Here is a 16,200-nt window from a genome sequence, read left to right on the forward strand (position 1 = left end):
ATAAATTTTGAGGCTGAAATTCTCATTTCTAAAACAACTGTGAACTGTTATTCACAATACTGACAGGTTAGTTAAGAAGTCTACTGGAAGGGGGGCACCTGGGTGGCTCATTTGGTTAAGCATCCGACTTTGGCTCAGGTCATGGTCTCGTGGTTCCTGAATTTGAGCCCCGCATTGGGCTCTGTGCTGACAGCTCAAAGCCTGGAGCCTGCTTTGGATTCTGTGTCTCCCTCTCTCTCTGCCCCTCCCCTGCTCGCACTCTGTCTGTCTCTCTCTTAAAATTAAACAAACATTAAAAATTAAAAAAAAAAGATATCTACTGGAAGAGTGGCTAGGTGGCTTAGTCAGCTAAGTGTCTGACTCTTGATTTAGGCTCAGGTCATGATCTTACCATTTCTGAGATTGAGCCTGTGTCAGGCACTGAGCTGAAAGCACTGAGCCTGCTTGGGATTCTCTCTGTCTCTCTCCCTCTGTCTCTCTCTCTCTCTCTCTCTCTCAAAATAAATGAACTTTAAATAAATAAATACATAAATAAAGATATACATAAATACATTAATAAATAAAAGGAAGTCTGCTGGAGATGATATAAAAGCTGGCATGTTTCAATATGGAAAGACAGTCTTAGGGTAAGCATGGCTAAAGGAGGTGAGGAAGAAGCTGGTCTCTGAAAAGCTCAAAAGGCTTACAGAGATTTAGGGACAAATGTCTTCCAGAATGATTCAGCCTATTTTATGTGCCTTGAAATGTACCAGGTATTTCAATATTTAAATTTAAATATAAAATTTTATTCAATTTATCCTTTTTAAAGTTATACATAATCAAATAATGGCATGAAGAACTGGATGGCTGAATAACTGGGTGACTGAATAACTTCATAATTGAACTTGAAAAGTGAACTTGAACAGTATTATTAGTTGTAAAATTCTTAGCCATTTACTGAAACCATTCCAGCTTCTAATTCTTACAAGACTGAATGTTACATATGCTAACAACAGTACAGGAATCTACTTAAGAAAAAATAAAGTTGAGAAAGAATTGATAGTATAAATCAGCTTTAGTGACACCACCCACATCAAGGTGACATCAATCTTTATTAAGCAGCTACAAGACTTCCTGAGATTTTTATGATGAGAATTTCTCTTTTAGTCAACAAATCATAGAGTTTCAGACAGAACTGTGCTGCACTCCTGTTTGTATAATCAAACATATGCCATAGAATCATAATACGATCTCTCTACCCACGTTAGCAAAAATTAATGTTTGATTAATGCATTTGATTGTTAAAGGCACACTTTTCCCCAGCTCCATATGGCATTTTTCTAAGATAGAATTTTCACCAGAAAATTAAAAAGCCTGGTGAATGTTTTCCAGTTTTCATCTAAGAATTGTGCTATCTGTCTTGATATTCCAATTTTGAGAATATTTCAAATAGTATGACAAACATTTTCTTGTATATATTGTTTATATAAAACACCTCTGTACATTTTTCATCAGAGGAAAATGAACCTTTACAGAAAAAAATAAATTCGTAAAGACATCTTGAAATTAGGTCAAAAGGGTTTAGATATGTTTCTATACATAAGGTACTTGAGGAGAAAAAAACCATAAATATATTTTTATTCGATTAAATTAAATATATTTTATTATAAGAAAAAACACCGTTGTCATCCTCAATGTAGATAACAATTGGGATTCAAATATAATTGAGAAATTTTAAATACTTGTATTTCATTCCAAGAAAAAAATCGGAGGAAAAAAAAAAATACCAAACTTAATCTAAAGTAGCTTTAAAAGAACAACGTGAGGCTTCTGGAACAGCAAATTGAAGAAAATGACAAAATCTGTCTCCAAAAAGCAATGATAAAAACTGGACAAATTGTCAAAAATAACCATTTAAGCGCTCTGGAAATTGACCAAAAGCATACAACAAATGAGAAACATGACGTTAAGGATCTCAACTGAGCGTCCATAAACACCTTGAGGGATTGTGGGAGTTTAGTCCAGGGCCGTGTTCTTCTTACCCATCCCAGCTCTGTCATCCAGACATTCTACCTAGGAGTGCAAGCCATGGCCTCAGGACTAGCAGGCTCACTGCCAGAAAGGCTGCATGCACAACACTGTGTGCAAACTTAGAAGAGAGCAGAGGAGCCCTAATGAGCTACTGAATTTTAAGAGATCTATGGGCAAAATGTGACAGTTCTACTCTTTCAAAGTGTGTGAGCGTAACCTCTGAACAAGCACTGGATGAAAACTAAGCTATGTTGACCCAAAAGCTACATCAAAGAAGCTGACCTTAAAAATAAAAACAAGAATTAAAGAAGACAAAAACAGAAACAAGTAACTGAGCAGAGACATGGCCACAAATTAGTCCAAATAAACAAACATGAAAACAGGAGAAAATATCAATCTTGATGGGACTCAGAGTCTAGAGTTGTTGCAATATTACTGCAGTGTAATTCTGCAAGTCCAGCTTTTGGGGTTCCTGGGAGGCTCAGTCGGTTGAGCGTCTGAATTTGGATCAGGTCATGATCTCATGGTCTATGAGTTCGAGCCCTGGTTGGGCTCTGTGCTGACAGCTCAGAGATTTCAGATTCTGTGTCTCCCTCTCTCTCTGCCCCTCCCCCACTCTCTCTCTCTCTCTTTCAAAAATAAATAAACACTAAAAGAAAAATTTTTAAAGTCTAGCTGCTAACAAAACAGGATGAGATATGTAAAGAAACTAGAATTTTTGACCCATTAAGAAGTATACTGTAACTCCTAGAGCAACAGCTAAGAAAAAAAAATACAGAAAATAATTCGAGAAAAGAATTTAAATGGAACATTAATTATCTACATAACACCAAGAAAGGAAGTAAAAGAGAGAGACAGAGAGAGGGAGAGAGAGAGAGAGAGAGAGATATGGAGAGAAGGTGAAGCATACAGGAAACAAATAGCAAAATAGTAAATATAAATCCAGCCATGTCAATAATGGTAGCAAGCATGTATGGATTAAAAACTAATCAGGGGCATCTGGGAGGCTCAGTCAGTTAACTGTCGGACTTCAGCTCAGGTCATGATCTCACCATCGGTGAGTTGGGTCCCCACATCGAGCTCTGTGCTGACAGTTCAGAGCCCAGAGCTTGCTTCAGATTCTGTCTCTCTTTCTCTTTGCCCCTCCTCCACTCACACTCTGCCTCTCTCTGCCTCTCAAACATGAATAAACATTAAAAAAAAACACATTAGGAAAAATTTGTTTTTAGATATAATATGGACACTTTCTAATTATAAAACATCAATTCACTTGGGAGGTATGTTAATTACAAACACACATGCACCTGACAAAAGATTAAAAAATACATGAAGCAGATTTACACAATGTATAGGAGAAATAAGAAATTTAACAAAATTATTTGGAGAATTCAATGCCCTACTCCCAACAATAGCCTGCTCAGCTAGAGTGAAAATCAGCAAGACTCTTAAGGACTCGAGACATAAGACCATAAAAGACATTACTGATGAAGATGAGCAAATGGACATTTATAGAACACACTATCCAATAGCAGCAGAAAAAAAAGTATATGGAACATTCTCCAGGAAAGGCTAAGTTCTGGGTCATAGGAATTCTCAATAAATTTAGAATAATTGGATTCCTACAACATATGTTCTTTGATCCCCATGGAATTACATTAGAAATCAAAAAAAGGAGAACTTGAGAAATTCAAAAATATTTGGAATTTAACTAGCATACTTCTAAACAAACAATGAATTCAAGAATAAATCACAAAGGAAATCAGAAGATATTTTGAGTTGAACAAAATGAAAACACAATATATAAACATTAACGGCATGTATCTAAAACAGGGCTTACATAAAAGTTTATAACAGAGATGCCTACATTAGAAAAGGAATATTTCAGAGCAATAACCTGTGAGTTCATTTTACAAAGCTAGAAAATAAAAGAACAAATTAAGCCCAACACAAACAAAAAGAAGGAAATAAGATTAGAAAAGAAATAAATGATACCAAATACAAAAAAAATAACATAAAAGTGAATCCCCAAAATTTTATTGAAAGAAATCAACAAACCTGTCAAAAATTTTTTAGAGTTGGCAAGAAAATAAGACAATAGACAAATTAACAAAACTAGGAATAAAAGGGTGGCTATCACTACTGATTTTACAGAAATTAAAAAGATCAGAGGGAATATTAGGAATAACATTTTGCCAACGAATTGGACAATGTGGATAAATCTGAACAACAACAAGAAAAACAATAAGAAAAGAATATGTGAATAGATGTGTAACAAATGAAGAATTAAATTAGTGAGTAAAAATCTTCTCCCAAAGACCAGGCTCCCATGTCTACACTGGTGATTTAATCAATCATTATATGAAGCAAGTAATAACCATGGCTCCTGAACTCATCCAGAAAAAGAAAGAAGTAACAGAAATGGAAATTTTTCTTTAGAAAACGTAGAGCAGGAGGGAGGGAATACTTTCCTAATTCATTTTGTGAGGCAACTGCTATCGTAATCCTACCACAGAGGAAAATCAAAAGACATCAATAGGGGAAAAAAGTACTAGCCAATAGATCTCATGAATATGGATGTAAAAATCCTCAGGAACACATTCGCAAATAAATCCAGCCACACACACAAAAATGATTGTATGCACGCCATGCCCACATGAGGTTTATCTCAGGAATGGAAGGTTGGTATAAATATCCCAAAATCAACTAATGTAATGCACCATATTAATAAACTAAAGTACCAAACCTCATGATCATATTGATAAATGCACAAATACATTTTGAAAAATCTTTTATCCATGGACGGTGATTTTCAACAAATTAGGAATAGAAGAGAACTTCCTAAAACTGATAAAGAGTCTCTATAAAAGTCCTATAGCTAAAAAAGCTATAGCTTTTTCCTGATTTTAGGGGGAAGCATTTGGTGTTTCACTGCTAAAGTGAAAATTTTAGTTTAAAATGGTAAAATACCAAATGCTTCCCTCTTAAGATCAGGAAAAAAGCAAGGATGCCTGCTCTCAACACTTTTATTCAACACTGCATGCATTGAAGGTGTATAGGTAGTGAAATAAAACAGAAAAACAGAAGAAAATGATAAATAAATAAATGGTATCTAAATTGGAAAGAAAGAGGTAAGATTTTTTATTTGCAGATGACCTGATTCTGTATGTAGAAAATCCAAATAAATCACAAAAAACTACTAAAGCTTTAAAATAATGTCAGTATCAAGATCACAGGATTTAACATCAATATAGAAACATTAATTAAATTTCTGTACTAGCAGTGAACATTTGCAAATGAAATAAGACAAACAATTCCATTCACAATTGCATGAAAAATGAATAAAATATTTAGAAGTAACATTAACAAAAGCAGTACAAGACTTGTGTTCTGAAAATTACAAAATGCCTCTGCGAGAAGGAAGATTTAAATAAATGGAGAGGCATTCCATGTCCATGCATCAGAAGACTAAATGCATTAAGATGGCAATTTGTCACGAATTGATCTATAGATATAATTAAGTCACTTTCAAAACCCCAGCAGGCCTTTGTGTTGGTGGAAATTGACAAGTTGTTTTTAAAGTTTATAGGGAGGGGTGCCTGGGTAGCTTAGTCAGTTGAGTGTCCGCCTTTGGCTCAGGTCATGATCTTACAGTGTGAGTTCGAGCCCAGAGTCGGGCTTTGTGCTAACAGCTCAGATCCTGGAGCCTGCTTCAGATTCTGTGTCTCCCTCTCTCTCTGCCCCTCCCCTGCTCATGCTCTGTCTGTCTCAAAAATAAATAAAAACATTCAAAAATATTTTAAAGTTTATAGGGAAATGCAAGGGACCCAGAGTAGCCAAAACTACTTGACAGGAGAATAATGTCAAACACTTAACATTTTCCAATTTCAAAACTTGCTATAAATCTACACGAAGCAAGGCAGCATGGTCCTGGTATAAGGATGGACTTATAAGACAAATTGAACAAAAATGAGTTCAAAATTAAACTCTTCACATTAATGGTAAAAAAGAACAAGGCCACAGTTAGATTTTATGGGTTTAAATTTTTTGTCCAGTAACAATCACCTGGTTGGTTTATTTTATTCTTTAGGCTTATTTATTTATTTTAAGAGAGACAGAGAGTGAGTGGGGGGAGGGGTAGCCATAGAGGGAGAGAGGGAGAGAATCCCAAGCAGGCTCCATGCTGTCAATGTAGAGCCTAACGCATGGCTTCAACTCACAAAACCAAGAGATCATGATCTGAGCCAAAATCAAGAGTCCCACGTTGAACCTACTGAGCCACCCAGGCGCCCCACCAGGGAGGTTTATAAAGCACATAGTTACCTAGTAGCAGGACCAAACAAAAAGAAACGCATAAAATTTGAGAGTCTTACATCATTTGATTTATTTCAAAATTACATTAAAGTAATGCTAGTTGTAGGACAGTGTCAAAGATAAACACCACCATACGTTAATTTCAAGGAGAACAGATTTTATTCAGTAACTACGGATTGTAGGGGCAAGTGCTGAGCTCCATTCTATTTGTTCAGAGGTGATGGGATGTTTGAAAAGAGAATAGAGAGGAGGGAGTGGAAATTTCAGGGGCTCCAGCAGTCAGGGAAGTGAAAACTCACAAAAAGCAGAGGGAGGTGGTCCAAGTGAAACCCATCTGAGTTTTCTAACTGGCACTTACCAAATGTAAGCCTCTCCCTTTGCACAGAGACTGGGAAACAGGGGCCCTATCCTCAGACATTGGCAGCAACAGAGTAAATTCTTTTGGCAGCCTTGAGTTTGCTCAAGCAGGTACTTGAAGAGGGTCTAGAGACATCCTAAGGGTACTGACTTGAGCTGTTACAAACTATAGTAATGTTTGCTCAGGTCTTTATAGGCCAAGATGGAGGCATAGTAGAAAAAAATCTGACTAAGGTTTGGTCAAGGAGATAATCATCATCAGCAAGGATTTTAAAATGTACTCTGTAAACCACCTACACGAGAACTTTGGAGTAATTATTGGAAAAATGATTTTTGAATCTTACCCAGAGTTATTAAATTAAAATATTTTGTTTAGGACCCAAAACATATTAGAAATCAACCCAGATGATTCAGACATAAATGAAAGTTTGAAAACCACCTGTTGAGAGTGACCAAGTTTTGGAAATGGATATGCACTGTAATTTTCACAACTGCTTAGATGAAAACAAACATGAGGATATAATAATGATAGCAAACATACATTAAGAATTTAAATATGTGCCAGGCTTGTTTTAAGAACTTTACATGTATCAACTCAATCCCATATTACGTTTGGAATATTGATTTTAATGATAAAGAAAACTATACACAGAGAGGTAAAGTAATTTACGTAAGGTCATATAGCAGAGCAAGAATTCAAACCCAGAAATTTTGCCTCCAGAGGCTATATTCTAAGTCACTATATTATATATTTAATTGTGACATGATGATCAACAACCTATTTCCAACATTCTTGAAAAATTTCGTATGGAGATAGGAATGTGGTGGTCTTGCTAAATTTGACAAGACTTATTTTTGTGAAGTATTTGGGAGAGAGGGTGAAAGGCAGACTGCACCAGCTTAAAGTTAAGATGGTCAAAGAAAATAGAAAGAAAAAGTAAATATAAAAGAAAATGCATTAAATTATAAAGTAAGCATCTTTCCCTCTATTTGTAAAGGAAACCAATAAAGTAAAATTTAATTTTTGGAAAACATAACAAAATAAATAAGAATTTAGTAAGACTAATTAAGGGGGAAAAGTGATAAATCTATACTATCAGAAAGATATGAGAAAGATATTATGCTTGGCTGGCATAGTTGGTTAAGCATATGATTCTTCATTGCGACTCAGGTCATGATCCCAGGGTTGTGGAATCAAGCCCCACGTCTGGCTCTGCACTGACAGTGTGGAGCCTGCTTGGGATTCTCTCTCTCCTCTCTCTGCCTCTCCCCTGCTTGTGCATGTGCTCTATGTCTCTTTATCTCTGTCAAAATAAATAAATAAACTTTAAAAATATATAAGATATTAAAGATAGAGCTTGAAGATATTCAGATGTTAAAGACATTAGAAATGTAAAGAATATATGTTCCACCAGAGCAAGGGCCTAATGAAAGTTGGCAAAAGGGAGCCCAGAAGAGAGTAGTTGATCCATTTTCTAAGAAAGATTGGTATGATGTGAAAGCACCAGCTATGTTCAATGTAAGAAATATTGGAAAAACACAAGTCGTGAGAGCTCAAGGAAGCAAAATTGAATCTGATGGCCTCAATGGTAGTGTTTTGGAGGTGAGCCTTGCTGATCTGCAGAATGATGAAGTTACACTTAGAAAAATCAAGCAAATTGCTGAGGATGTACAGGGCAAAAACTGTCTGACTAATTTTCATGGCATGCGTTTTAACCCTGACAAAACGTGTTCCATGGTCAAAAATGGTAGACCTTGATTAAAGCTCATGTTGATGTTAAGACTACCGATGGTTATTTGCCTTGTGTGTTTTGTGTTGATTTTACTAAAAAAATGCAACAATCAGATTTGTAAGACTTCTTATGCTCAGTTCCAACTGGTCCACCAAATTTCGAAAAAAGATAATGCATATCATGACCTGAGAGGTGCAAATGACTTAAAAAAAAAAAGTCAATCAGCATCAGACAGCATCAAAAAGAGACATAGGAGGGGCGCCTGGGTGGCTTGGTCGGTTAAGCGTCCGACTTAGGTCGGACAAGGCTCAGGTCATGATCTCACGGTCAGTGGGTTAGAGCCCCGCGTCGGGCTCTGTGCTGACAGCTCAGAGCCTGGAGCCTGTTTCAGATTCTGTGTCTCCCTCTCTCTCTTCTCCTCCCCTGTTCATGCTCTGTCTCTCTCTGTCTCAAAAAAATAAATAAACGTTAAAAAAAAAAATTAAAAAAAAAAAAAGAGACATAGGAAAAGCTTATAAATCTACTTATCCACTCCATGATATCTTTGCTAGAAAAGTAAAAATGCTGGAGAAGCCCAGGTTTGAACTGGGAAAGCTTATGGACCTTTCTGGTAAAGGTAGTAGTTCTGGAAAAGCGACTAGAGATGAGACCAGTGCTAAAACTGAACAAGCTGATGGGTCTGAGCCACCAGCCCAAGAATCTGTGTGAAATTCAGACATTTAATGGTGACAGATAAAAAAATCCTATTGGTGAAAATAAATAAACAAATAAATAAATAAATAAAATTGAAACTGTATATTAGTCTGACAATTTAGATGCTGCAATTTGAGGAAAATATAACTTAACAGTACTAAAAGGAGAAATAGACAAATCTCAATAGCATTGTTTTTCTTTTCAGAACATTACATTCATTATTTTAATAATCTCACAATAATCTCCCGATTTAGATGATTTCACTAGCAAATCTTTCAAAATATTTAAGAAAGGGAAAAATACAAAATCTTCTATTTAATAAAGATAAAATCATTCTTAGATCCTTTTTTTTGAAGTGAGGATAATCTTTATATCAAACCTTATCAAGGACATTAAAAGAAAAACTATAGATCAATTTCTCTAATATATATTATTTCACAAATCTAATAAAATATTAGCAAATTGAATCCAGTAATACCAAAAGTGGGGTTAAAATGAGCTGAAAGTCTTCATTCTTTTTACCTGTGTGAGATACTTACTTGGTAAATACCAAGAAAATTACTTATTTCTTAAAAGTTTAGAAAAGTAATAAAATTGGAGTCTTACGCCATTAAAAATTATTTTAATCATTGAATGTCGTTCTACCTATATATTTTTGTTTTTTTGATTTTTGGACCAAGTGTTTTCAATTTTCTTTTTTTTTTTTTTTTTTTATTACTGACATTTCTTTAAGTCAATTGACTACTCAAATTTTTCACATTTTCTTTATTAAAATTTTATATCTAAAGAGTTATGTGTTACATATGGTATTTTTATTCTATTGGTTACAATTAAATATTTAACAAAATCACTTGAAAAAAGATAAAAACAATTTCATGATTAAGTTTATCTAGAAAGGAGTTTTTAAGAATATTTTATTTTTTAAAGAATATTTTAAATATTATCACTCCTTAACATCATCCATTTCATCATTGTTTAGTATTTTAGTTGCTCTTTCGTATTTATCCGCCCAAAATTAATCATCATTTTTATTATGCACATCACTGTCGATAGTTACTTATGTTTATTACTGTTTACTAATTTTAACTGCTTTTCAGATTCTTTCCTTCCTTCTGGATTTATTTCCCTCTTTCTGAGGTCGAGAGTTTAGGACACTTTTTAACTATGAATTATAATAGCAAAACTAAATTTTAGTTAGGTTTAAAATAACTAAACTCTTGAACTCAATTTTTTTTTTCTGAAAAACAACTGGTGTAGTTTAGTTATCATCTACTTTTCTCTTTGGTGTGATTTACGATTTTCTTTTTAGTTGTATTTTTTAATTCTATTCCAAAGTGTTCAGATGTAGATTTGCTTTTGGTGTAGTCCTTGAATTGGTATTTTGATTTAATCTCGGGTTGTGAGATTTATCATCTCTTAAAATCTCATCTTTGTACGTTGCTTTGACTACTGATTCATTGCCATTTTCTTTATCATTTTGATATTCCTATAAGACATATTTTGCAATGTATCTTTCAGGTCTATTTTTGAAACATTTTCTCATATAGTACATCTGTTTTTAACTGTGCTGTCCATACAAATATTTACACAAATATAGCTCTAGTTAACTAATTTTGTCCTCAGATTTGTACGTGATATGCTATTTTAACCATTCATTGAATTTTTAATAATAAAGACTTTATAGAAATTACATTTCATTTCTTTTCATATGTATACTATTTGTTCATAATAATTTAAAACATACTACTGTAACATATATTTCAAATTTTATGACTTTTATTTATAGTCCTTGGGGAACAGATTTTTCTATTTAATCTTCTGATGATCCTCATTTAAAATTTTTCTTTCTCTCTTTCTTCCTTTTTCTCTCTCTTCCTTCCTTCCTTCCTTTCCTTCTTTCTTCCTACCTTCCTTCCTTCCTTCCTTTCTTCTTCCTTCCTTCATTCCTTTCTTTCTTTTCTTTCTTTCTTTCTTTCTTTTTTTCTTTCTTTTCTTCTTTTCTTCTCTTTCTTTCTTTCTTTCTTCCTTTCTTTCCTTTCTTTCACCTTTCTCTCTGCCTTTCTTTAATTGTAGGCTCATCTTCTGCCCAGTTTGCTTTCTTTCATGGTGGTTACATCTACCCATGTAATGTCATCTTGTCATCTACCTTCCATGATCTTAGACAATGTATATTGCTTCTTCCTAGATCAAAAGAATATCAAAAGTTTTGTTCTGGCTTTATTTCTTTCTCTTTAATTAATTAATTTATTTATTTATTTATTAAAGTTTATTTATTTATTTTGAGAGAGAGAGAGAGAAAGCACAAGCAGAGTATGGCCATAGAGAGAGACAGGGAGAGAGAGAATCCCAAGCAGGCTACACGCTGTCAGCGCAGAGCCTGATGCAGGGCTTCAACTCCCGAACCATGAAACCATGACCTCAACCAAAACCAAGAGTCAGACACTTAACTGACTGGGCCACCCAGGTGCCCCATTCATTTTTGTTTAAGTCCTGACCACACAAACTATATAAATTCAGACACCTGACAGGCATGTGTGCTTAGTTTTTCAATCTCATGAAACAACTAACACATACCCTCCTCCCTCAACCCGGTACACAATTTCACACAGATATTCAGTTAGTTGGCAAACTCTCTGATCCTCTAATGGTACTTTTAGATGTACTTTCTTGCATCTTATTGGAACTACATGCATAATCTGGATGTATGATATAAATTGAATTCCAACTTCCTAACTCCCTGAGAGCTCAATCTCTTCTTTTTTATGTCACTAAGGGTGCTAAAATCCAGCCCCGGCTAGTGCCTTTAGTAAGACCAAAACAGAAGTATTTACTGATGAGTCCAGGTTTCATTTATTTATTTTTTTTCATTTTAAGCATTAGATATTCTCTATCTCTTCCTTTTTGTTCTTCTCTTTCTACTTCTCTTCCAACTCCTCTTTTTTCTTCTATTTTATCTCAATTATTATTGGTTTATTTTATTTTATTTGTGCTAGTAAGTGTTTGTGGTAGAGTTGGGATAGAGTTAGTCAGAGCATGCCAACTCATTCCATCATGTTACCTGGTAAACCTCACATAAATATTATTTGATTACATTATTGAAGACATAATATTTGCCTGAGCTAATATTAGAATTTTATTTACTTTTTCTTTTTTAATTTATTAATTATTCCACCACTTAAGTTGGGTTAAGAATTGGTGAGAAGAAATTTTCTACCTCCCATAGACTCAAACCATATACATTCTTTCTCTATCAACCCTACCTCCCTTATTATCTCTCCCTCTGTCTCTCTTTCTCTCTGTTTCTCTCTCTCTCTCTCTCAGTTGTTCATATATACAATCAAAGTCACCAAAATTTAGTGAGAGAAATAAAGACATATAAATCAGGAGTATGTTCATCCTGGAAAGGTTTGTATTGGCTCTTGGCTGTCTAATGTAACCTGTAGCTATCATAGATACTGGCGTGTGACGTGTATCTGGCTAACAAACACTTGTAAAAACAATATACGCATTAGCACATTATGATTTAGAGCTATTTATAAGCAAATGAAAAATTCCTGAGTAATGTTTAGAACTGGCAAAACCACTTCCTTTATTGTGGAAATAAAATGCAATAAAAGAATTGGTATGTTCATGTCTCTGATGATGTTCTCCACATTTGAAAGTTCTGGAAAAAGAGTTTTGTAAACTAGTCGGTAAGATTTCTCCTTTCTCCTATTTATTTGAGGTAATTAATGTCATCTACACATGTTCTTAATGATCCCTACTTATGAGTAGTAGAAATAAATCTGCATATGTCTTTTAGCTTTTTGTTCTTTCATCCTGAAGGAATGACATAACAATATTTGGTGTCACTCTAGCTCTATCAACTTAATTTTCTTTTAAATTAGAATTACTTATTTTTGAAAGGTAGTGATCTCCTTTGTATTTTTAAAATATTTATAAATCAGAAATATAAATGTAACTCCATAGATATCATATTTAATATTGATCAAATAATTTTCAAGTAAGTAAACCTGGAGTAACTTCTTAATAACTTTCCTGAAATATTATTTCACTAACCAAGAAAAATTCACTTAAATGGTATATTTCTCTTTTGTATTTTCATCTCAGAATAGGTGACTGAGTTGTACAGAAATGACGATCTTTTTTTAGAGGCCAATATTTTTGAACAATAATATGACATCATGAACCACACTTAACAATTGTCTCAGGGATGAAGCTTTGAGGAAAATCCCAGTGTCTTGGCTGTTATTTATAAAGTAAAAGAGAGTAGAGAAGTCAAGGAACCACAATAAAAATGATTCTCCTTGCTTTAAGCATCTTTGATATACAATTTTAGCCAGAGGATTCTCAACCATACAGCTGATATTGATTTGAGCAGGCGATAGGGTAACAACCGCCTTTAACCAAGAAAATTATTTTGTGTTCTGTAATGGAAAAAATGATAGTGGTCCAGGTGATTCATATTCTAGGCCCTGTGGCAAATCCATTGATTATTTTATATTTTATTGCCACTGTGCTGAAAGTGGAAGATTTTTTTCTCGTGTTCTCTATTTTGGAAAATAAAAAATGGCACTGGTGTTTTTACAGAGTTATAATCGTTCAAGAATGTAGGGTGGGTGGTGGGTTTTGTTGGGTCGTGTGTGCCTTCCCTGGTGTTTTGCATGTTAAACCCTTTATAGTTGTCTACCAAATGCCTGCAATAGTCCAGTATCTTTGCTAGGTACTATCAGAAAGTAATAGCAAAGAGTAAGCTTAATTCCAATATGATATGTATATGTTTGTGTATATGTAGGTATGTGTGCAGGTATATGTGCATTTTTCTCCTTACCTAGAAATTCAGGAGACAATCAGTACGATGTTTTCTGATAGTGCCTGTCATTAAAACAGTAGGTCACAGTGAGCATCTGTACAACTTTTTTAAAATAAAGTTACAGAAGACTCCTTGAGTTTTCCGATCCATCACGGTGGTAGCGAATGATGGGTTTCATCTGCGCCTCTACCCTGTTCGAATGAAAGGCTCTAGAGACATTATTCCATGTTGCAGTAAGTCTTTGCTTTGGGACAAACCGAATCAAAGTCAGTAGGCAAAAATACAGGTAGTCCTTGAACCCTGAATGATAGACCAAGCACAACTTAATTGTCAACTACACCATTAGCTCCGAAGCTGGCCTGTATTTGCTGTCAGGGGCACCATGCCAGTGAACAATTAGTTCAGTTCAGGATAAGCATATGAGTACCTTTACACACATATGTACATCTTATAAGTGTGAGTAGAATTCATTTTTTCCTCAGTCAACTGAAATTTCATGAATAAAAGTCAGCTAAAAATCACTACGACAATGAAAGCGCAACTATGGTTTTGATTGTGAAAATTCCCTCTGCTGTCAGTCCCTTCCAAGAATTCTCTAATTATCTGACTAAATGTTTAGGTTCACCTATGCTTCTGCCTTTACCCATACCCCCTTGCTTATTTTTTTTTTCTGTTGATTCTTGCTCAAATCAGAAAAAAAAAACTCTGCCAGCTTATCTTAGGAAGTTTGATGTGGTATAAGAAATTATCATAGGCTGGGTGGTTTCAACAACAAACATTTATTTTCTCACATTTGTGAAGGCTGGAAGCTTAAGATCAGGGGGCCAATATAGACAGCTGCCCTCTTGTATGGTAAAGCGGGAAAGGCCTATGTGTTTTCCTCTCCTGAAGATACTAATTCCACCCTGGGGGCTCCACTTTCAATGAATTTAATTTTCTCCCGAAGACCCCACACCCTAAAACCGTCTTATTGGAGCCTACGGTTTCCATATGTGTGTCATTGCTTGTGAAAGCGAATGTTTGCAACACCGTCTTTGCATGTGTGCCTGAGGGCACCGTTGTGTGCTTGCATACCTGTAAGGGTGTGCACATGTGGATTTTGAAGACACTACCTTTAATCAAAGGGGGACCTACTGCATCATTGGCTCCCTTACTGCGAAGTCCTTTTTATTATCACTAAATGAATTGCTGTATCTCCATTACCTTGGGATTCTTAAGGGCTGAGCAAGAAGACTGTGTAAGGCATCATCACTCCCACCTGTTTCACCTTGCTTAGCTCACCGTCTTTGAACCGAAGGTATATGCCTTGATCTCTCATGAAAATTAACTTCTACAAATCTGGTTTAGAATTTATTTCATATGCCAGTAAGATTCAACAGAAATCAGGCTCAAGCTGTTGAAAATGAAAAACATAATCCTGTCTACCTACCTTGAATAGTTTAAGAGCCCACTTGTAATTTATGAAAATAGATATAAAGATAATGGATTAATTTTGAGAACTTACTCTATTTCAAGCATCTCTTTAAGTGTATATAGACTTCATTTGAAATCTTTACAACAAACATGTCGGATCCTATTATTGTATCCAATTTAATAGATAAATTGTGACATTATAAGGACAAGCAACTTGATTAAATTTATACGGCAAGTAAGGGAAGAATAACAGCCTAAGAAATACAAAGCCAGAAACCACTCTTAACCAATGGGGTGTCTGTTTAAGGATGGTCTAAATGATTGGTCTATCAGTCTTGGAGGTTCATTATAATAACCTGGGTATTCAAGAATTAATTCAGTGTAATAGTCTATTGGAGTCCCTGGTTGGCTCAATCAGTTAAGTGTTGGACTTCAGCCTAGGTCATGATCTCACAGTTTTTGGGTTCGAGCCCCGTGTCGGGCTCTGTGCTGACAGCTCTGAGCCTGGAGCCTGCTTCTGATTCTGTGTCTCCTTCTCTCTCTGCCCCTCCCCGACCTGTGCTCTGTCCCTCTCTGTCTCTCAAAAAAAAAGAATATTGTAAAAAAAAAAAATTAAATAAGTCTATTGATACCATAAACTTTTCCATAAGTTAAAAAAAAGAAAAGAAAAAGAAAATTACAGTTAATGCGAATGAAATAATTGCATATGTTAGAAGTGCATTTTATAAAATCCATACGTTTTTCTCAATAACATATTTAAAATAGGAATACAAACATTCTCCAATAGAATAAAAATATGTCTTTTATTTCTGTAGTTCCTATTTACTTCATGGAGAAATGCAAGATATTCTTTACAAAATAATTCAAAAA

General features: G+C 34.7%; 1 pseudogene; it reads left to right on the forward strand.

Annotated features, from left to right (window-relative positions):
* The first annotated feature begins 632 nt into the window (after positions 1 to 632).
* LOC122222668 lies at positions 633 to 9,119 on the forward strand (annotated as a pseudogene).
* Positions 9,120 to 16,200: the final 7,081 nt, after the last annotated feature.

The sequence above is a fragment of the Panthera leo genome, chromosome B3 (genome assembly GCF_018350215.1).
Source record: "Panthera leo isolate Ple1 chromosome B3, P.leo_Ple1_pat1.1, whole genome shotgun sequence".
In the NCBI taxonomy this organism is placed as follows: domain Eukaryota; kingdom Metazoa; phylum Chordata; class Mammalia; order Carnivora; family Felidae; genus Panthera; species Panthera leo.